This window comes from Eublepharis macularius, chromosome 8 (assembly GCF_028583425.1).
Source record: "Eublepharis macularius isolate TG4126 chromosome 8, MPM_Emac_v1.0, whole genome shotgun sequence".
Taxonomy (NCBI): Eukaryota; Metazoa; Chordata; class Lepidosauria; order Squamata; family Eublepharidae; genus Eublepharis; species Eublepharis macularius.
The window spans coordinates 103,687,474-103,709,617 of NC_072797.1; the positions used below are offsets into that span (position 1 = coordinate 103,687,474).

Here is a 22,144-nt window from a genome sequence, read left to right on the forward strand (position 1 = left end):
TTGGTACCTCCATTTTGCACCTTTAGAGGGGCGAAAGAGCAGCGGTTTGGGGTGTTTATGAATGGCGTTCAGCCACGTCTACGCTTAGGTAAACGCGGCGTTTGGGTGGGAGGGAGGGAAGGGGGTCGAAAGGGCAATTTGCTTTTACCGTCGCTAAAATGGGGGGGGGGGTAGGGTTGTTGCGCTCAGTAAGATTGTATGACTGTAACTGCACTAGGGTTGCCAGTTCTAAGTTGGGAAATTCCTGGAGATTTGGGGAGTGAAACCTGGAGAAATTGGGGTTTGGAGAGGGAAAGGACCTTGGCATGGCATAATTCCATAGAGTCCACCCTCCAAAGTAGCCATTTTCTCCAGGTGAACTGATCTCTGTGGCCTGGAGACCAGTTGTAATTCCAGGAGATCTCCAGCCACTACCTGGAGGCTGGCAACCCTAGACAGCACACGTAATTTCCACCCAGTGTCAGCAAAATTGCCCTTACCTGTATTTCCTGCACTGTAACTGTTCTGCTCTTCCTGAGTAATATTTATATACAGCTGAATGTTGTGTTTCATCGGTAAACGCTGGTTAGGAGACAGCTCTTAAAACATTTCTGGGGATAACATATCATACAGTACTTTTTTTAAATGCCACAGGGTCCAACTTTATGCGAAAGACTAATAAAGGACTTGACTTGGCATAATAATGTCATTTTTATCTGTCCGCAAAGCCGGTGGGGAGGATCCGCCCATCCATCCTCCGCCTATGGATACACCTTAAGATTGCCCCGCGCGAGGGCGGGGGGGGGGGCGGTCCACCGTCCAGGAAAGATCATTTACGGTTGTCAGGTCAGAACACTGAAAAGGTACTCGTATCTATAAGTTTGCATTTATTTGAAAGTAGGCTTAATTAGAATTAGTGGCCCTTGCGTTCAATTAAACATTTTGTTAGTGGATTTTACTTCTAAGAAAATACGCATGGAGAAATGCTGCCAGGTGTGTGCTTATAATACCTCGATGATGGGCAGAAATTGAACAGGAGCTGTTTCCCCGTGCAGCATTTCTTTGAATTTCTGGTATAGACCAAATTATTCCCTTGGTAAAGAGAATTACTAACGTTAAGGTGGAATTCGCTAGGTTATGTAGGCTCTGGCTACAGATTTCACCAACGCAAAACAGAATAGGCAATTGGGAAGCTTAAGCTGGAACTAGATTTGGACAAATAATCACATCTTGTAACCTAAATGTCTTTAGAAAACATTGTACACAAATAGTTTATTATAAGAGGGGGAACTGTGAGGGCTTGCAAGAGAGAGGAAAGTCTTTTTCCTCCCCACTTGTGGGGGGATTCTGATAAGGGCAGCTAGTTCCCCTGCAGGCCAGTTGATGGGCTGGGGGTGGGGGGGTTGGAGGATGCACTTACTGCTACAAAGGCCCACCAGCCAGGTTGTTACATCTTTGAAAGATCCAATTTGTTATTTTTTTTTATTGAGTTGCAGTGGCTCCACAAGTATAGACACCAGTTCTTTGAAGTGTGTGGGGGGGTGAAATCCCCCATTTACCCCATATTTTTCCTGCAGAAACATTTCCCTTTTCTGTATCTCTTCCTATTGTATGGATTTTTTGGTCTATAAACTGAAGCCAGATTTGGAATAAGAGATGAAATTTATGCAAAGCTGGTCAGGATTGGATTTAAGCACGTGCACAGTTTTCTTCACATGTCCACGCTCATTAGTCTCCCCCATGCTGTTTTTGTATATATTGCCCACCAGATGGCACTATTTCATCTCTAGAAAAGGACACACTGCATGTTGTGTCTGTCAGCTGAAATATGCATGATGTTGGTTTGATGGACATGTGCTACATATGTATCAGTGTAATCCTATAATGGCTACCAGAGAAGCAAAACCTGTTTACACGGTGCAGTGCTATTCTGTACCAAAGTGGTGTGTGTTGGTTCAGCCTTTGTTGGTAGGGTTCTTATTAAGTATACCTATGTATCTGCACATCTGGACTTATCTAATCTTGAGTTCCAGCACTCCTGGCAACATTAACGCACAGGGTGGCAGCACTGAGTCCCTCAGGCAAGGACTCTCATCTGAAGGATTTACAACAGGCATTCTTAGGATTATAATACCCACCCAGTGAAATATAGAAACAGATCAACAAAGCCAGACTGCTACCCAAGACTAGCATCCTGCAAGACAGGCCCAAGGGGAATTAGGGGTGTGCGCTTTGGGTATCCAATTCAGGATAAATGCCTGAATCTGACCCGATCCATAAAGCACATGGTGGCAGCATGCTGACCCTGATTTGGAACCCCCGAATCAAAGCTTCCCGAAGCGATTCTTATCGCTTCGGGAAGCTTTAGGGTCTTTAAAATTTAAAGGGCTCCCTCCATCCCACCCATCACCCCACGTACCTGGCCCTTTGCTGTGGTGATGCTGCAGCGGAGGCAGCTGCAGCTGCGGCCTTCCCCACCACCCAGCTGGCCACTGCAGCGGCAGAGGTGGTGGCACGGGAAGCAGAGGCGCCAGCTCCGGCCTTACCCACTGTTCCGCAGGCCGCTGCTGCAGTGGAAGAGGCAGCACGGGCAGCACAAGCACTGGCTCCAGCCTTCCCTGCTGCTCCTCTGGCCACTGCAGTGGCAGAGGAGGTAGTGCAGGCAGCGGAGGCGCCAGCTCCGGCCTTCCCTGCTGCCCAGCTGGTGTTGCTCCTGGACAGGTAGGTGGGGATGGGTGGGAGGATGGGGGGCTAAGTGGGGGATGGGGTGGGCTGGGAGACAGTTTCCTCCCACTTCAGTACGCTCCAAATATTTACAGAGCATACTGAAGCGATTTAAATTCCTGAAGCCAAAGCAGCTAGCTGCTTCGGCTTTCGGGTTTTTAAGGATCATTTTCCCAAAGCGGGAAAACCGAATTTTTACCCCCGTGCTCACCTCTAAAGGGGATAACAACTGGTTGTCACCTACAGCTTATAGCTTGAACCAGTCAATGTATCAGCAGTGATTTGTGAGCAATCCTAAATAATGACATTTCCTTTTCACAAGGCTTGGGTCACAGACCTTGCCTTGCCTACAGCCAGCCTCCCAACAATCATGGATTACCGAGCAGTCTCAAACCCAGAAATCAAACCCTTAACCAGGACTGGACTGGGAAGAAAAAACAGCCTTGGAAAAGGCCCCTAACTTCCCCTGCCAAGGAGGGAGGGAGAAAGAGCCAGCCAGCCTCAAACCATGTGGGGCTCATCTGGAGGCTGCCCTTCTAACTACTGGATTCACCTAGTCCAGGTGGGAAGGGCAGACCATCAACCTACTAGGAAAAGTCCCAGTTGCCATAATGGCCAATCAGCCCTGCCTCCAACAAACCTATATATCAACTTTGTCCCCCCATATACTCAGGTCATTTTACAAGATAATACAATATTATCACAGGACCCCAATAACATAAGCATATGTATTTTTATTGCTTTGTTTATAGTCCATCTTTCTCACTGAGACCCAAGGCAGAATACAGTGTAAGTCCATGTGATCAACAGCTGGAACATTCATTAAACAATACAACAGGATATGCATAGCAGAAATTTGAAAAGAAACATAAAATCCAAATACAGAGATGAAACATGACTGAAACAAAACATGTAATTTGATGTGACCTATTAAACAATGTAGAAACTAGCCAGCAGGATCTTATTTATATACTAACAGCAAAGTGGGTCTGGAAACTGGAGCCGTGAATGAACAAGACAAATCTTCCTACATACCTGAAAAATGCCCCTGGTTTGCAGAAAAAATTGAGAAAAATATATTGGGGTTTCTTAAAAACCCAACATGATTTAAAGGAGCTCCTGTAACTTTAACCAGATGCCCTCAGTGGCTGTTGCTAGGCAACCAAATAACAGGTCTGGTTTCCGTCAGGAAAAGGTGGGGCGGGGCTTTCCAGGGCTGTTTTGGGCTTTGAGGGGGGACTCATTGGGACCAGGCCCAAGAACAACCACCACATGACTTTATACCATATGAGTTGCATGACTCACCCAGGTCTGGCTGCTTCCTCCTGCTCAACAGCAGCCCCTAGTAAAGCCAGTGTAGTGTAGTGGTTCGAGTTTCAGAGTAGGATGTGGGAAACCCAGGTTTGAATCTCCACTCTGCTACAGGAGCTCACCGGGAGACTGACCCAGTCACACACTCTTAACCTAACCTGCCTCTCAAGAGTTGTTGTGAAGATAATATGGAGGCAAGAAGCATGACGTAAGCTGTTTTGAGTCCCCACTGTGGAGAAAGGCAGTATATAAATGAAATAAATTAGTAAAGATAGATGAAGATGGGGGGCAAATAAAAGGTAAGGTGTTCAGTGGGTTTGAAGGGCATGGGGAAAAGTGAACCTGTGGGGATTGCCAGGAGGAGGGAAAGAGGGAATAGCGTAGGAAGGGGATAAGTGAAGTACCCCACACAAGTCCTTGCATGTTCCCCACCATGCAACTGGGCTTGGCTCAGCTGGCACCATGCAACTGGGCCATAGGGGAGAGGCTGCCTGGGGTGGAAGGGGGGGGAAGTGAAAATGGAGGCCAAAAAGTGGGTGAGGAGGAGAAAAGGAAGGAGGAAAGGGGAGGAGAGGCTATGGGGAGTATGGAAAGGAAAGAGGACATGGTGAGGGAGGGGAACATGAGATCCCCCCCCCCGCAATTCCTTGTGGCTCCCCCACTTGTCATTACATCCACGGACAGTACCCAGTCATGTAATCTACAGTCCCTGTCCCTTTATCAAAGCATCTGTGAACCATTTCTTTCCAGCACATTCCTATTGGTTGAGTAAAAAAGCCCCCCCCCCCCGAATAATTCAGGTTTGCATAGTTTTCAGAAAGCCAAGACAATGGGAGCGTTCCTAACCTCCTCAAGCAGGCCATTCAATAAGGTGGGAGCCACTAAACTGTTGATTCTGCCCATTTACAGGGCTGTTCATATGAGCAAAGCTGCCATGGCAGAGCATAGGGGAAGAGGCAGTCCTGCAGACATGAGGAGCCATGTCATCTTGGGTTCATCCACTTGTTCATCCTCCAACTTAGTGTATTCCATCATGTATCAACAATGTCCTACAGTCTTGAACCTAGCTACACCCCAAAATTATTTGAGTATATGGGGTTTGGCCCGAGATTTCTGGATTCTCTGGGAGCACTATTATGCCAACCCACAAGCTCAACTGCTAATTAATGGACTGAAGTCCAATTTTTTTGCCCTAAAGAGAGGGACTCGCCAAGGATGCCTTCTATCTCCCTTAGTATTCACCATGGCGATAGAGCCATTAGCAACCAAAATTAGGCAAAATTCAGGAATCAAAGGCATAATTATGGGAAGCCAAGAATATAAATTATCTGTCCCAATCGCAGACTCACACTGGCAGCAGGCAAGGGAAAACTCCCAAGTTGTCTGAGCAGGGCAAAGCACAGTTCCAACATTCAGGCACCACTTGGGCAACACTCACAGCTTCAAGTCCAAGGGGGTATTCCAGAAACAAGTCCACATGAACAGGCCAAGGTCAGAGACAAGAGAATCAGTTCCAAACACAGCAGCAAGGTCAGTAGTAAGCAGACACGTTACTTCCACACAGCCACTCCCTTTTCGGCTGCTTTTAACTCTCACAGTGCTATAGCATGCTTGTGCTGCATCATGCACCTGCCAGCTGTCTCAGTCCTGCTCCCGTAAGCACTCATCATCACTAATGATGCTGGGCCGGTGCTGTGCTGCTAGCCTGGCACTGGGCCTTCTAGCTTGGAGGGCTCTCCTAGCCCTCCTCTGACAGCGCTCCTGAGGCTGTGGTGATGAAGGGGGAGAGCTGGCCTGCATCTGGCTTTCTGTTGCCAGCCCAGGGCTGGGAAGCTGAGGGGAGAGCTGGCTGGTGCCTGGCTCTCTGCTGCTGGCCCAGGGCTGGGAAGCTGAGGAACCGATGTGCTGGGACCTGGCTGTGGGTCTATATCTGAGCCTTCAGAGACTGCCTCCTCCTGCAGTGCCTCTGCCACTGGCTGTGGATCTGGGTCAGGTTCGCTGGCTGCCTCTCCCTCAGAAGAGTCCTCTGAGTCTCTCTGCTCTGCTGGGCTGGTCTGGTCCATGACATTATCACTGTTTGCAGACGATGTGATTTTGTTTCTTTCTGACCGCAAAAACTCCCTTTCTGCTTTAAATAAAACCCTCCAGGAATCTGAACAAGTCTCAGGACTCACGATAAATCAATCTAAATGTGAAGTATATTCCATCAATTTGTCTAAGATTCAAGAAATTGTCTAAGATTCAAGAAATTGGTATTAAAAACTTGTACCCATATAGATGGGTAAAGGATTATCTTAGCTACTTAGGCATTAAAATCCCACTAAATCTTAAAGATCTTATAAAATACAACCATAAAGAATTAACTAAGTCTATTTCAAATTTATTCGTTCAATGGAAACAGCTAGATCTCAATTTTTTAGAAAGGTTAGACATAGTAAAGTCTTTTATTTTACCCAAGTTTCTGTTCTATTTCAGGTCTATACCTGTAAACATCCCTGAACTTGACTTTAAACTTTGGCAGAAGAAACTCTTAAATTTTATTTGGAAAAATAAGCAGCCAAGGATCGCTTACAACATACTAAAGAGACCCTATAAAAGGGGTGGTCTGAAATTTCCTGATCTAAAGTTATACAATGAAGCAATCCAATTGAAAAATCTATTAATAATGTTAGACCAGTTGCACACACCTGACTTGAAAAAATGGAACAAACCTTTGCAGAATTTAATAATCTTCCTGCTGCAATATGGGCAACTTCAAACTTTAGGACTCATAACATCAATAATAATCCTTTTCTAAGCTCGACATTACAGATCTGGGACAAAAAACAACGTTCTCTAGTGCCACACATTTAAAAATGTACTACTTTTCTCAATCGTGGTTTTTACCTGCGAAGGCAGCAGACTCATTCCAAAATTGGAAACTAGTGTTCCCTTACCATGGTTTGAATATCTGCAGGTGAGGCATTTGCTCGAGAGACCAGATATTAAAACTTCAGTAACAAAACCTAACACTAAATTCAAGACATTAATGGACCTGGAAACTGGCCGTTCAAAAGGTACAATCTCCAAAATTTACAAAATTCTAAATTCAGATACCACCTCATGCTTGCCACCTTATCAAAACTCATGGCATAATGATCACCATAAAGAATTCAGTGAAATCGGATTCGGTTTCGTTTTCCCGGCCATGTCGGACGCTCCTCTCCGCAGGTCCGGGAGGAAACGTCCGAGCAGCCTGACCGGGCGGTTGACCTGCGAGGGTTAACCCCCAGGACTCCCAGTGAGGGGGTCAGGGTCTGGAGCGCGGCGGAAAGAACCCCCTGAAAGCAATGCAGGGGGTAAATTGCCCGTTTGCTCCAACGGAGGCCGGCAGACTTGCGCAGCACATCGCGTGCCGCCGGGCCATGGAGAACAGCAATAAGCAGATTTAAGGTGAAAACCTGTAAGTAAGCGAATCCCTTCTGATTACTAAGCGTATGCGAAGGATTGGTGGGAGTTGAAGCTAAGAAGGCGCGGATTTCTTCCCCTTCACGGAGTTTCGGAATTTAGCTGGCGCCCCCCCCCCCAAAAGATGGCGATGAAAAAGCAGAGCCCTGCGATGAGGAAATCGGTGATGGCGATGTTACAGGGGAAGGGGGAAACCCTGGAAGAGATGGTCAGACGAGCGGTCTTTGAAGCTATGCAGCCCTTTTTAGTGAAGTTAAATGAAATGGGGCAAAAGGTTGATTCAGTGGAAAGCGAAGTGAAAACCATTAAAGAAACAGCGTCTGGAGCAGAGCAGTCTGCACGCGAAAACGTAGTACTCATGAAAGCAACAAGTAAAGAAGTGAAGCTCTTGGAGAATCAAATAATAGGATTACAAGTGGACTGTGCCCAAACAGTACTGCGTCTTCAGAATGTAAAAGAGGAGCAAAGTGAAAATTTAAAAGATTTGGTGTCGGAACTTTTGGCGTCATTCGCAAAGGCAACTAAAGAAGAGTTAAAAAGCGATATTCTGGAAGTCCGTCGGACATCTTCAAAATATGCAATGAAGCGTCAGCTGCCTCGCGAGATTATTATTGACTTTTCATCTAAGAAGGCTTGGGACACCATCTTATATAATTTGTATAATGTGGACTTGGACTATCTGGGCAATAAGGTTAAGATATTGAAGGACGTTCCATTTTTGGCTCGTAAAAGAAGATTTAAATATAAAAGACTTGCGGCTTTCCTGAGGAAATGTGAAGTAAAATACAAATGGTTGTTTCCAGAAGGCATCTGGTTCAGATACAAGGATCAAACCTATAAGATAACATCAGAAGTACAGCTGAGAGACTTTTTGTTTAACCATCAGGAGTTTCAGCAAGAAGAAAGTCCAAAGTCTGAAGGGGAGAGTGGGGGGGAGGAGGGAACGAGCGCAGCTATTGTAGCTGCGCAGAGACAACTGAGACCGAGATGCGGGGGGGGGGGGGGGAGAAGACCTGATCCTGAATGTAGTCTGTATTTTATAAGATCCACCAATCTGATAGCATATTAGAAAGTTAACTTTAAAGAAAAATTGCAGTATGAAGGGAATACAAGACATGTAGATGTAGATGTAGTGTGTGTTTTCTGTTTACATGTTGCTCTTCCCTTTTCCCCAGTCCCCTTTTTTCCTTTATATTTTTGTAGTTTTTTGTAGTTTTCTGTGTTAGAAATTAAAAAAGAAAAAAATTATATATAAAAAAAAGAATTTAGTGAAATCCAATGGAAAGAGATTTGGTGTCTCCCCCCCCCCGCCCCCGCAAACTCCAAAACTATCAATATAAAGTTACAAACTCTAAAAATTATAACAAGGTGGTATATTACACCATCGAAAATGAATCATATTGATCCAGAATCTCCCTACTTATGTTGGAAGGGGTGTGGTGAGAGGGGGTTCAAGGTGATTCATTGTTGGTGGGGGGTGCAAGGTGGTTCAGAACTTCAGGTCATTAGAATTATCTCAGAGATGGAGACTTCCAGTTTGGCTAATGGTGGGCTGAAGTGGTCCAGGGAGCTGGACCGTCAAGAGTGACTGTTTTGGGCAGGCCAGGTGCTCAGATCACCGGCTGCCACTTCTCTCCAGGTAGGAGAGGAGCCAGAACACTACAAGTTCCAGAGAGAGCGAGATCTCAGCGGGGGGGAGGGTCCAGGACGATGGATCTCCCACACCGCTTTGAGGTACTCTCGAAGAAGGACGAGCGAACATCTCTGCAGCACTCTTTGAGTCGTTGTTCGGCATAAGCCCGCCAGGACCCAAACTTCAGAACCAGATTTGGCTAATGGGTAACGATTGAGGCAGCACGAAAGACCCAAACGGAACACATCGAGGTAAAAGAACTTTATTTGGCTTTCGGATTTAAAAAGAGAAGGAAAATCTTTACTAAACATGAAAATTGTGGACTGAGATGATAAAATAAGACAGGAGCAAGACATCTTGAAGGAAGATTTGAAATTTGAAGGATTATAAAGCGTAAAAGAAGAGAAAATAACTTTTGTTTATGCATACTTGCGGTTTGGAGAGAGATAGCTGGCTGTGAGAAAAGGGGAGGAGGTGGAGGAACGGCTGAGTAAACATCGCGAGAGAACGGAGCAAGAAGAACATCGAGCGGAACTGCCTAGAGAGGCTTGATTTGGAAAACAGGAAGAAGGAAGTAAAGCAGCAAAGAAGTCCCTGAAGAAGCAACGCGAGATATAGCAGCGAGAAGGCAAGAGGAAGGGGATATTCATCACTTTGAACTACCTTAAAGTTGCCATAGAGACTCTCCGCCCGATATCTGGTGAGATTAAAATAATACGAATATTTAAAGCAAAAGATAAAGAAGATGTCGGGGGGGGGGGAAATCTAGTGTAAATTTGAAGAGAGGGGAGAAGAAACGGCAGGCTGCTATGCGATCAGCTATAAAATCGCTGGGAGAAAAATTGTAGAGGGACATAAAGAGTTGATACAACTTATTCGGGAAATGAAAGAAAGTTTAATTAAGAGCACTAAGGATATATTTAAAACAGTTGTGGAATTGAAAGATGAAGAGCAAGCAACTAGGCAGACAACTCAAGGAGATGAGCAGGTGGCAGAAATTGATTACAAAACAGCAGGATGTAAACAACAAAAACGCGAGGGGCGAGGAGAAACGGAGCAGTACTTGCAAGAAAATCTGAATGAAGATGTATCAGCATTTCTAAAGAATCAAGTTCAAGGATTAACAACAAGCATGAAAGAGAGAGCCATCCCCAGTTACTTCAAGTGGAAGAAGCTACCAAGTGATAGAAGAATTCAAGTGAAGAAGAAAGCCGAGAAAAGCAGTACGAATACAAGAATCAAGTTACAAGTGGGAGTTACTTAAAAGACTAAGGCCACAGTTTAAAGTCTGAAGAGTTTGTTTTTCATTTCTTAGAAGTGGGATGTATGGGGTTTTTAAAGTTAAAAGTCAATTGAAGAATTAGTAAATTAGGTTAAAGTGAATAAGGGAAATGTAATGTATAGTTAACTAGGTAATTGATATTAAATACATTTATATATAAAATGGTAGAAGGAATTAAGAGGAAGGCAAAATTGTTAATAATTTTTTTTAATTGTTTGTTTGTCTATTTGTAGAATTGGGATGTATGATGCAAATGAAAGGTCGTGAGCTAAATGAAGAAATTAGCAAATTAAGACAAATGGAAAAATTGGGAAATGTAACGGAAAGTTAACTATGCAAATTGATACTAAGCAAATCTATATATAATTGTAGAAGGAAATAAGAGAAAGGTTAAATTGTTAATTTTAATCTATAGTGTTATTTGGGAAAATATTAAGCTAAATGTATTTAGAAAAAAAATGGGAATGATAAATGAATGGTTTGAAGAAATGTATATGAGCAAAAGAAATATGTTCTGATGGCTTTTTAATAGCTTATTAATAGTTATAGAATTGTATTAAGTAATGGTAAGTTAGGATTTTACCTCTAGTTAGTAGGGATAAAGGAAAAGCAATATAGAACAAATGATAAGAAAATACGGGATCGTAGTGCTGTCGGGAGTCTGCACAGAAAAGGGGGGAGGGGGAGGGGTTGGGATGCATCTAGGGACAAAAGGGGAAATGTATTTGTAAGATATGAATGAATTGTATGTCAACCCATCCAATAAAAATTGTTTTAAAAAAAAGAATTATCTCAGAGATGACAAGCTTCTATATTCCTCTTCTGCCAGAGGTAATCCTATTAAACTTATGGCAAGTTAGAAATTTACTTACACCTCAAAAAACTTTGTTATCCATTCTCCTATCAGCAGCCAATACAACCATTGCGGCTTGTTGGAGGGGGAAAAAAGCTCCACAGATTACAACGTGGTATTTTAAAATCTGGAATTGTTTAATAATGGAAAAGATTTCAGACCAAATAAAGGTAATCGAATATCCAAACTATAATTCCATATTTTTGAAAACTTGGCTCCCCGTTCTGGAATATATTGAGAAACTAAACTCTACTGATTGATTACGGTTTGATAAATCCTTCTACGAATTGTTAGGGTACTAATACATTGAGGTATTTTATTTTGTTGATGTAACTTCCAACCTTTGGTACAAGTGGTATCATATTTACTCTGTAACATTTTTAGAAACTGTATATAATTAATGTTAGTTGGTTTGTTCTTATTGACCTTTCTTCTTGTTTTATACTTGCTTGTAGTTATATCTTGCAACCAACAAAAATTTTAAAAAAATTTAAAAAATCTTTCTGTTAGTTGTGGATTTCCCGGGCTGTATGGCCGTGGTCTTGGCATTGTAGTTCCTGACGTTTCGCCAGCAGCTGTGACTGGCATCTTCAGAGGTGTAGCACCGAGAGACAGAATTCTCTCAGTGTCAATGTCCTTCTGTTTTCTACACTGGACAAATAGGACGTTCCCTATGCAAAAGCATAAATGATCACAAATCTGGCATTGAAATCATAATGTTCAGAAATCAGTGAGGGGAGACTTTAACCATCCAGGACATATTGTTGCTGATCTTAATGTTACTGTTCTCCTTCAAAAGAACTTCATAAGGTAAGATCCAATGCAAAAATGCTGAATTACAGTTTGTTAACAAATTAGAAACAATGTATACCCCTCCACCACTTTACCAGGGATGTTGATTCTTACTCACTGTAGGGGCTAACATTTCCGATATCCCACTATTACAGATGCTAATTTGATCCACTATCTCATTTCATCCTGCCTTAGACTTGAAGTCTATTCTACCCTTTGGTAAGTTCTTTATGCTGGCCTTTCTCTGTAAACCCCTTCCCCCATCAGTTGTACTTCTGATGCATCTGAAGAAGCAAAGTCTGCCTCATGAAAGCTTATGCCGAAATAAACTTTGTTAATCTTTAACTTGACTCCTGTGTAATTTTATAATTTTTATTATTCCTTCATCGCAGACTTCTGTCTAGGTGATCCTTAGCAAACAGCTGTTTAACGGGAAGTGTGTGATAAGCGAGGGGTTCCTTTCTGTTTCTGGTTGACATTGCTAGTGTATAATTCTGTGTATAATTTCCCCCTGAGTAACTTCCTGGATCTTGCCTCCTGAATTTTAAACTAATCATTTGAAATAATTTCAGTTTTGTAGTTACTGAGAAAGTAATAAAAAGGAACATAATCGAGCCAGATGTAAGCAACTTTTCTTGGGAGTAAGCACATTTGAATTCAGTGGCACTTAACTGTGAAGAGTGGAATGGACCCATTGTATTCCTTGGGCTGTCATCAATGTGAAAAATCCTTGTTGCTGAAAAAAACAGACTGTCCATCATAAAGCAAAGGAAACATAACCACTTGTTCTGCTGGAGACAACATTAAAATATTGGTAGCTGGGTCAGCGAGAGACAGTAGCTCTGTTCACGTTACGGTGAACGCATGTACACATTCACTTTATATATGAAACCAGGGACTGGTACCTGGATAAATGTGGGGTTTGTATTACATGTTCAGCTGTACGTTCATTGACTGTAACATGAGAATATTACTCAACACATACAAAGACCGATCAAATGTACACTGTACACTGATTCTATCTGTGTTCACTGTAACTTGTGAACTGGGCTGGTGTTGTGGCTCAGTCTGGACTCGATGAGAGCGAGGACTCCTCCAGAAGAGAGGACCCTCGTGTAACCAGCCAGGCCCAGGACTCCTCAGGAGAAGAGGAGCTCCGCGTAGCCAGCCTTAGCCCTGACTCAGCAGAAGCCGGTGATCAGGAACAACAGCTGCTGGCGGATCAGAGTTCACAGCCAGCAGCTGAGGCAGAGGCACCAGCACCCTCCGCCGCGCCCCCCCCCCCAATACCACAGGGGAAGCTCAGCCGGGGACGTCCAACACCACAGGTGAAGCCCAGCCAGGGGCTTCCATCCCCCAGGTTCACCCACACCCAAAGAGGGCCACAGACAACAGCAGAGATTGCAACTGCAAGAGAGAGAGTGCAGTACTCATCTCCTGAGCCAATGCCAGCTGCTAGAGAACGGCGATGAGTAAAGTCAGGGTGGAGCCCCAGCAGCTGGCTGCAAATCACGCCTGGGTATAAAAGCCTGGCTGGAGAAACTGCCAGGTGTGGAAGCAAAGTGTTAACTACCTGCAACCACTCAGTGTACTGTATATCTTGCTCATACCTTGCTTGTGCCTGCATCTAGACCTGATGCTTTGGTAACTGACTTTGGATTGGACTTAACCTGGCTTTTGGATTCTGGACACACCCCTGGCGTTTACCTCATGCTCTGACTGCAGATTGAACTTGGCTTTTGAACCTTGCACTCTCCCTTGACTTTGTGTTAGTGCTCGGACTTTGGACTATCAGCTTGGGCGAGCCCAGCCCATGACAGCTACTGTCTATACTGCAGGAAATTCAAGGAGAGATGGAATGGGAAGTGAGGCTCTTGGGGGTGGGGGGTCAGCGAGAGATGCTGTATGTGTAATATGTTACCAGAAAAAAACTTGTCCTTTCTCAGTAGGATTGCCAGGCACAAACTCATAAAACCAGTTCATCTCTTTATCCAGCTGCAAGACAGTGAGAGAACAGGTAAAGGAAGTAGTGTGTTTGGAGGACTGTATTAACTTCAAGCTCATAAAAAACAGCCAGAAACTTGGGACTAATTTGGGACTCAGTGAATAGTCCTGAGGATCCTGTTTAATGTCTCCCGCTGCCTACTGATTCATGTCCAGGCATCATATCACAAAGGCCTGTATTGGCCAAGGTTGAGTTCACATACATGGCAAGGGGCCTCTGCCCTATATGCTAGTGCTGCCATTTCTAAGCCCATTCCTATTCAGGAACAAATGAAAGCTTGCAGGATCAGGGCTCATTTTGAGGGGGAACACACAGGAATGTAGTTCCAGCAGTTCCCCAAAGAGGTCACATGACAGGTGGCCCTGCCACCTGACTCTCAGCCATTTTTGGGCCTGGATTAGGGCCGAAACGGCCCGGATCGGGTTTCTGATGGGTGGTGGATCACTCTCCCACTCAGCAGCAGCCCAATCCTGAACATTTTGGGCCCATTTTCGGCCCCTTTTTGCCATTTTGGGTCCAATTTCGGCCCTGAATGGCCAGGATTGGGTCCAAAACTGCCAGGATAGGTGATGTCAGGGGGTGTGGCATATGCAAATCAGTTATGCTAATGACACACTTCCTGTGATGTCAAGGGGCATAGCATATGCTAATGAGTTCCTCCAGCTCTTTTTCTACGAAATGACCCCTGTGCAGGACTATTCTAAAGGGGATAGATGAAGAACTTCTGGAGTTATTACAACAGAGTGTGTGATCCAATGTAATGTTTTAGGCTTGCTAAGCTTTTTCTCATTTAGCCTTTCACTACTCAGGGTAGCTACAAGCATTTCAATTTCTAAGCATTTTTGCTTTCGTCTCTGAACATTTCCTATAATTGGTGTTTATCTCGAGGGGGAAATAACTTTATTGCATGTTTTGCAGAGCTCTTGTGTCACCCAAAAACTACCATCTCATTCCCAGGGACTAGGACTTCCTGCTTTGAACAAACCCCAGACAACCCCTGTTCTGCCCCAAAGAGTGTTACTAAACCCGGAACAGAGAAAGGAAGTATTCTCCTCTGTCACCATATTCTTTGTTGTTGGCTACTGGGAGGGGGGGGAATGACTCATGCTAGAGATAAATTGGGATGAAGAATTTGGCAAGGATGGTGCACTGTTGCAGATTTCTGCTGCTTTGTGAATCTTGTCATGCAAGATGACTGAAATTTAGTACACAGTCTTCCTTCCGTGTGAAAGAAGAACTACTCAGAGATGAGTTTGAAATCTGGTTGCTGTGCTGTAACTCTATAGCTGATTTTACGGCCGATTCCACACCACCTAGTTTTAGCGCCAGTTTTTCGCTGCCGCTGCGCTACACTTTCCTCTGTTCACACGTTTTTTAAAAAAAATCGTAATGGTATCGCTACGGCGTCACAGCAGACCACCACGATTTCATCGCGCTATGAGCTCATTACATCGTCCAGCCCCTAAAGCATCACCAAGCCCCACCCCTCATCTCCGAAGTTCCCCCCGCACTTAAAGAAAAAAAAAAGGAACAGGATGGTTTCACGAGGAGCCATGATGAGAAATCCAACAATCCTCCTACTACCAACAGAGAGAAAAATTCTGCTGATCTACTATTAAAAATCAGTTCAAATTTGCCCGCCTAAACAGGGGACCAATCACTGCAAACTGTCGATGGTGGGAGGATAATGAGCCAATCGCAGCCAATTAACGGGGTGTCGTTTCGACAGGACAGGATAGTATCTTGTCGATATACCGACCAATTGAAGATTTTTTTTTTAAAAAAAGGTCACAAGACTTTTCACAGCCCAACCACGCCCCCCCCCCGTTCATTGCGGGTTTTATTGAGGGGATGTGATCGTGGCATCGCGCAAGAGAAATGGGAGTCAGAAGGTGATGTGGACAGGCGCCCTCACACGTGACGCAATCATTCCGAAAAAAACGCGGGAGGTAAGGTGGTGTGGAATCGGCCTACTATTAACGTTGAAGCAAGTGGGGATCTGAAAAACTCAGGAGGGGAGAATCTCCTCCTTCCCTCCCCCGTGCTTGCTCAGCCACCCACTTGCAAGCCAACAAGGCCGCTACCTGCAATACTTCCGCCTCCACCTGTCTGGTTCTACTGCTGCTGTGGCAATGGAGGGGGGGAGCTGCAGCAGCCGCTTCCACTCTCCCCTCTCCTGCCCGCCCACTTGCCATACAGCCGCCTCCATCCACCTGGCTCAGATAGAGGCAGGGGTGGAGATGCTGGCTCCTGTTCCTGCCCACCCCTGAGGCTGGCAAGGTAGGGTTGCCAGCTCCAAGTTGGGAAATTCCTGGAGATATGAGGGGTGAAACCTGGAGAAACCTGGAGAAAGTAGGGTTTGGGGAGGGAAAGGACCTTGGCGTGGCATAATTCCATAGAGTCCACCCCCAAAAGTAGCCATTTCCTCCAGGTGAACTGATCTCTGTGGCCTGGAGACCAGTTGTAATTCTGGGAGATCTCCAGCCACTACCTGGAGGCTGGCAACCCTATGGCGAGGGGTGGACATTGGGGATGGCAGCAGTGACTCCTCCTCCTCCCCACCAACCCGCTCTTTTTCTTTTTTAACTTTTCTGATTTTTCTGAAAAACTGGGTGATCCCCTAGGTCTGCAGAAGAACACCCCTATCTGAAGAGGACCTCACTCTCTGGATGTATCAATCAGCACGGTGCCAGCTTCAGCACTGCAAATAGCACATGGCTGTCGGTGTGATGGATATTTTTGGTAATTTTTTTCTGTACCAAGGCATATTAAATGTTAGATGTTTTATTTTTGCTCAAAAGGAAGCTTTTTAAAGATTATCTGGAAAGAGGCAAGAGAAGGGTGTCTTAAGTTGGACTGGAGTCATACTGCTGAAGAAGCAGAAGTTAATTGTGCTTCGCTCTGTGATATTTCCCTGTTCAGAAATCCCCTCTCAGGCTAAATTTAATATCCATATTGTGCCTGTTTTTCCCCTCTTTCTAGGCTTCAAGCAACTGGAGGAGTTAGCACAGGGAGAGAGTTGAACCCTTCCTCCTCGTTGCCACAGCACACACCACTATCCTCCCCACCACCCACAGTTGCTTTTTGCAGCTCAATTTCATGTCTGGGGGCTGGAATCGCTGCTCCCCGATAACATGTGTAGTTTGGCTCTTGCTTGCTAAATTACTAAATTGCCAAGAAATTGAAAGTAAAGTGCAGGCTACTGTTTTTGAATGTGCAAACTGATGACTTGTAATTATGTTACACAGTGGGGGGATGTCAGAAGGTAATGATGAAAGTCAGGTCATTTCTGCACAAACTTGTTGGTCCAGCTTGGCTTCTTAACAACATCAGCCTCCACCTCGCACCTTATGCTCATCTTTGTGTGTCTGTTTTTGAGCCCTTTTGCACTCAAGTTTAAAAGCGATGGATCTGAGCAGCCAGCCCTATAGCCTTCACACTGGCTCGGAACCGCCCCTTTTTACACTCTGCTCCTGATTCGGTCTCACGTTCTTTGCTGCATTTTGTATTCACTTGTTCTACTGCGAGCTTTGTGGGCTACTCAGGGCCGGTGCCAGAGTTTCTGGCGCCTGCGGCCACGAGCACACGCTCTGTGCATGCGCACACCTCTGACTGCGTGATGACGTCACGCAGCGCAAGATGGATGGGGCGGCGCATGGAAGCTTCTCTGTGCTCTGCACACCGCCCCAGCAGCTGCTCGCAGCTTCTGCGCCCGGCTGGGGCATGTGGGGGCGGAGGAGCACGCAGCAGATCTGGCGTGGCTGGCTGCAGCAGTAGCTACAGCCAGCCAGCCCCATGCCGCTGCCACATGCCCCAGCTGGGCGCAGAAGCCGCGAACCGCTGCTGGGGCGGCGCACGGAGGCTGCGCCCGGCTGGGGCGTGTGGCGGCGGTGGCAGCATGGGGCTGGCTGGCTGCAGCAGTAGCTGCAGCCCAGTCATGCCAGCTTCACTGCGCGCGCCTCCGCCCCCGACACATCCTCCGGCGCCCCTCCAGTGCCCTCGCGCCCGAGGCCACCGCCTACCTGGCCTCCATGGGCGCGCCAGCCCTGGGGCTACTGAATACACCTCACTCTTTTTTTGAGTTTGAGCATGCGTGGTAAGACTAAGATCTCCACTCTCTCTGTGCTGCCATTTCTAACCCTAACTGTTGAAAGTTTGAGGCTTTTTACTTAGAAAGCACAAGAGCAGCTGCACTTCCCCTCACTGCCTACTATTCACGGAATGATCTTCCTTCTCCATCCCCCCCCCCACTCCGCCTTTTTTACTGTTCTCTGCAGCCAGAGAACAGCAATAGAAGAAAGCTGGTTCCACACAGAGAAGGCTGCAGGACGGAAACTGGTTGGCGGGGGGAGGGGGAACCACTCCATTTAGCCAGGTCCCAACTGAACACTTTAAAGAAAATCTTCTTAGGTTTGTGTTGGGGAAAGCTTCCATCTCCACGACTGTTAAATGCCCACAATTCTGTTTTAAAGTGCTTGATGCCACAATGATACTGCCCTTCAGAAGCAGGGGAAAAAATCAGATGGGGAGATGAGAAGGGAAGGGGGCAGAGGAGGGGAGCGATGGGCACAGCTGAGCTGCTGCTTGGTGCAACAGTTGCTGCCCAATGGCGAAAGAAGGGTTAGGGGAGCTAACGAGGGTGGGTGTGGTTAAATCTGCTTTGACCAATCAACTTGCGATAGGAAAGGAAACGGGGGCGGGGGGAGAGGCAAACAGTTTACACTTATGGTTGTTGGGGGTTTTCCGGGCTGTATTGCCGTGGTCTTGGCATTGTAGTTCCTGACGTTTCGCCAGCAGCTGTGGCTGGCATCTTCAGAGGTGTAGCACCAAAAGACAGAGATCTCTCAGTGTCACAGTGTGGAAAAGATGTAGGTCATTTGTATCTACTCAGGAGGGGTGGGGTTGAGCTGAGTCATTCTGTAAGAGTTTCCCAGGGTGTGGAATGCTAATGGCGGGAGGCTTCACTGTATCCTGAGGAGGTTCTTTTGCATATGGATTGGTGCTTGATGTGCTAATCTTCTCTGCAGGGCTATTGTCGGGTGTGGAGTGTTCTGGTTTTTACATACACACCAACAAAACACTCCACACCCGACAATAGCCCTGCAGAGAAGATTAGCACATCAAGCACCAATCCATATGCAAAAGAACCTCCTCAGGATACAGTGAAGCCTCCCGCCATTAGCATTCCACACCCTGGGAAACTCTTACAGAATGACTCAGCTCAACCCCACCCCTCCTGAGTAGATACAAATGACCTACATCTTTTCCACACTGTGACACTGAGAGATCTCTGTCTTTTGGTGCTACACCTCTGAAGATGCCAGCCACAGCTGCTGGCGAAACGTCAGGAACTACAATGCCAAGACCACGGCAATACAGCCCGGAAAACCCCCAACAACCATCGTTCTCCGGCCGTGAAAGCCTTCGACAGTTTACACTTACTTTCACCGTCCCAAGCACGAATCAGCATTGAGGCAAACAAAAAAGTCATGATATGCCCGCAGTCAGATACCCCGGGGAAAACCTAACTTAGCCCAGAGCTGCATCACATGACTAGCTCAGAAATGTAAAAGGCAGAAAAACATGGGATGTGAACCGGTAATGAATGCGCTGTAAAGGCCGAGTGCGAAAGACTTGCTCTGCTGGTTTCAAGCCTGCTTTTCTGGCTGTATTCCCAGATCACCTTTCTGCCGAAGTTTCGAAGAAAAACACCGGAGTAATTTTTTGCTGAGTCAGTGCAATTTGCTGGCTTCCCTAAAGTCCTGCCCACAAAGCATCCCTTTTCCTGGCCACACCCTACTTTTACCATTTCTTCTGAGAAGTCTCCATTCTCCCTTTATTTTTTAAAAGCCTTGCTAGGGGTTGGAATACTGATGTTTCAATGTTCTGATGCACCACTTTGGGCATATTTTCCTGTACTTTTTACATGTTAACTTGGGGGCTTGGTTTGGATAGCAGAAATCACTCTCCCCCTTTGTAGATTCCTCCTTCTCCTGTGATAGATTCAACCCTTCCCAAGAAAGGAGGGGTGAGTGATCTTCCTTGGTACCCCCCAGTCCCATCCTGTCCCCCTTTCCATGATGGATCATATGGTGTCCTTCTTCCCTTCCCTGCTTCTGTATTTACCTGTGTATCCCTCTGCCTTCCCCTCCATTATCTTATTCCCCAAAATTAGCAAGGTGCTGCCTGAGTGGATTCTTTTATTATTAAAACCAACATTTGTGCTTGCAAAGAGGTTTGTATAGGTCTGGTTTTTACATACACACCCCATCTTAAATTCGGCAGCCTGGAGACAGAGCAATGGAGCATTCCACTGATGGAACCAGGTGGCAAGTGGCGGGGGGGGGGTCACCACCATCTCCACTACAAATCACAAGGGGAAGGATCCATCCGCAGCAAAGAAGAGAAGGGGGTGGGAAAGTGTAGGGAAAAGAGAGGGGGGTGGAGAGAGATGAGTCCTCCAAATCCACCAAGCCAACCACTTTACAGTAGCTTGAGCTCTGGAATAACAGTAGGCATCTTCACTAGGCCGTAAGAATGGCCAGCTTGTCTCATTTCAGAGAACAGTGGATCTTACCAAAACTGCTGCACTAGTCGAAATGTTTGCTGAATCAGTCTTGGCTTATGGATGCATGTGGAACATTTCACGGCTGGGATACAGAGCCCCACAATGGCTGACTATAGAAAGTGATTGTCTCAGAGTCCAAGATTCATAGTTGTTTCTTCATGCACAGATATATTTTAGCCACAAGTAGTTAGCCAGTTATATAAATATTAAGAACAGATATTCCAGGTGACTTGGAAGAGCAGCCATGAGGGAACTAGAAAAGATCCTTAAAGATGAGGATGTCTCTCTAGGGACCAAGATCAAGATAATCCACACTATGGTATTCCCCATTACTATGTATGGATATGAAAGTTGGACAATGAAGAAAACTGACAGGTAGAAAATTGACTCATTTGAAATGTGGTGCTGGAGGAGAGTTTTACGGATACCATGGATGGCCAAAAAGACAAATACATGGGTTCTTGGTCATATCAAACCTGAATTCGCCTTAGAAGCTAAAATGACAAAACTGAGGCTATCATACTTTGGTCACATCATGAGAAGACAAGACTCTCTGGAAAAATCAATAACGCTAGGAAAAGTTGAAGGCAGTAGGAAAAGAGACCCAATCAGAGACAGCTGGACTTAATAAAAGAAGTCACGTCCTCCCATTTGCAAGATCTGAGCAAGTCTGTTAATGATAGGATGTTTTAGAGGTCTTTCATTCATAGGGTCACCATAGGACAGAGATGACTTGATGGCACATAACACAAACACATTCCAGGTACTCAAAGATCAAACACCAACAGTTAAAGACATTTTAAATGTCACCTGATGTAAGCTTTGTGACAATTATTTCTAAGGCCCACACATGAACCTGATTTTCCAGTGGCTCCCCTGAAGTGCCATCATTTATTGTATTATGACCTTTACCCAGTCACTGAATGTTAGAATAAGAGTGGGTGGTGAAAATGCATTTGATGTCTGTTGACCTTTCAAAATGGAATTTCAATCGTTACTGCTTGTATTTTGCCTATCAGCACAATCCTCTTTCTGGTAAACAAAACATATTTCACAGTTTAATTTGGTAAATGTTTTAAAAAAATATTTTACTTCTTCTCTCTAGGTCCAAAATAGCAAAGAAACACCTTTTTTGTGGAAAATTTTGCACACACAGCCCAATCCACTAGTGCACTCAAAGTCTATATTTGTTTCTGGAATACTTAGCCTGGTTGTGTTACATAGACATGCAAACAGAAGAAGGAACAGTGCAGAGAAGGACTTCTGTTTCCTCTTGAGCTGAGCAGTGGCGTTGGGTATTTTGCTCCATGAAAAGCTGTTTTGTTTACTTTTAATATTAATTCATCTTTTTAATTTCTATTATTTTCTTCTTTCTGGTTTACCGGTTGTGGGTTGCTTTTTAAAGATTTTTCTTTGACTGCATCCTTTTGAGAGCACAAACTTGGTTTAATTAGACTTCCTGTTACGTGTGAAGGAGGCCGGGGAAGTCAGTTGGTAGCAGATAGAAGACTTGTGATAGGGAAACTTTCCCACTCTCTTGTTTACATTAC

At 45.3% G+C, this 22,144-nt stretch overlaps 1 protein-coding gene across 1 annotated transcript in view; it reads left to right on the forward strand.

The window, feature by feature from the left end:
- Positions 1–8: 8 nt before the first annotated feature.
- CD274 (CD274 molecule) overlaps positions 9–22,144 on the forward strand; it is a 48,933-nt gene continuing 26,797 nt past the window's right edge. Inside the window, exons 1-2 of the mRNA XM_054986772.1 lie at positions 9–88; positions 708–842. The gene's annotated coding sequence lies outside the window, so the exon portion shown is untranslated. The remainder of the gene's footprint in view (positions 89–707; positions 843–22,144) is intronic.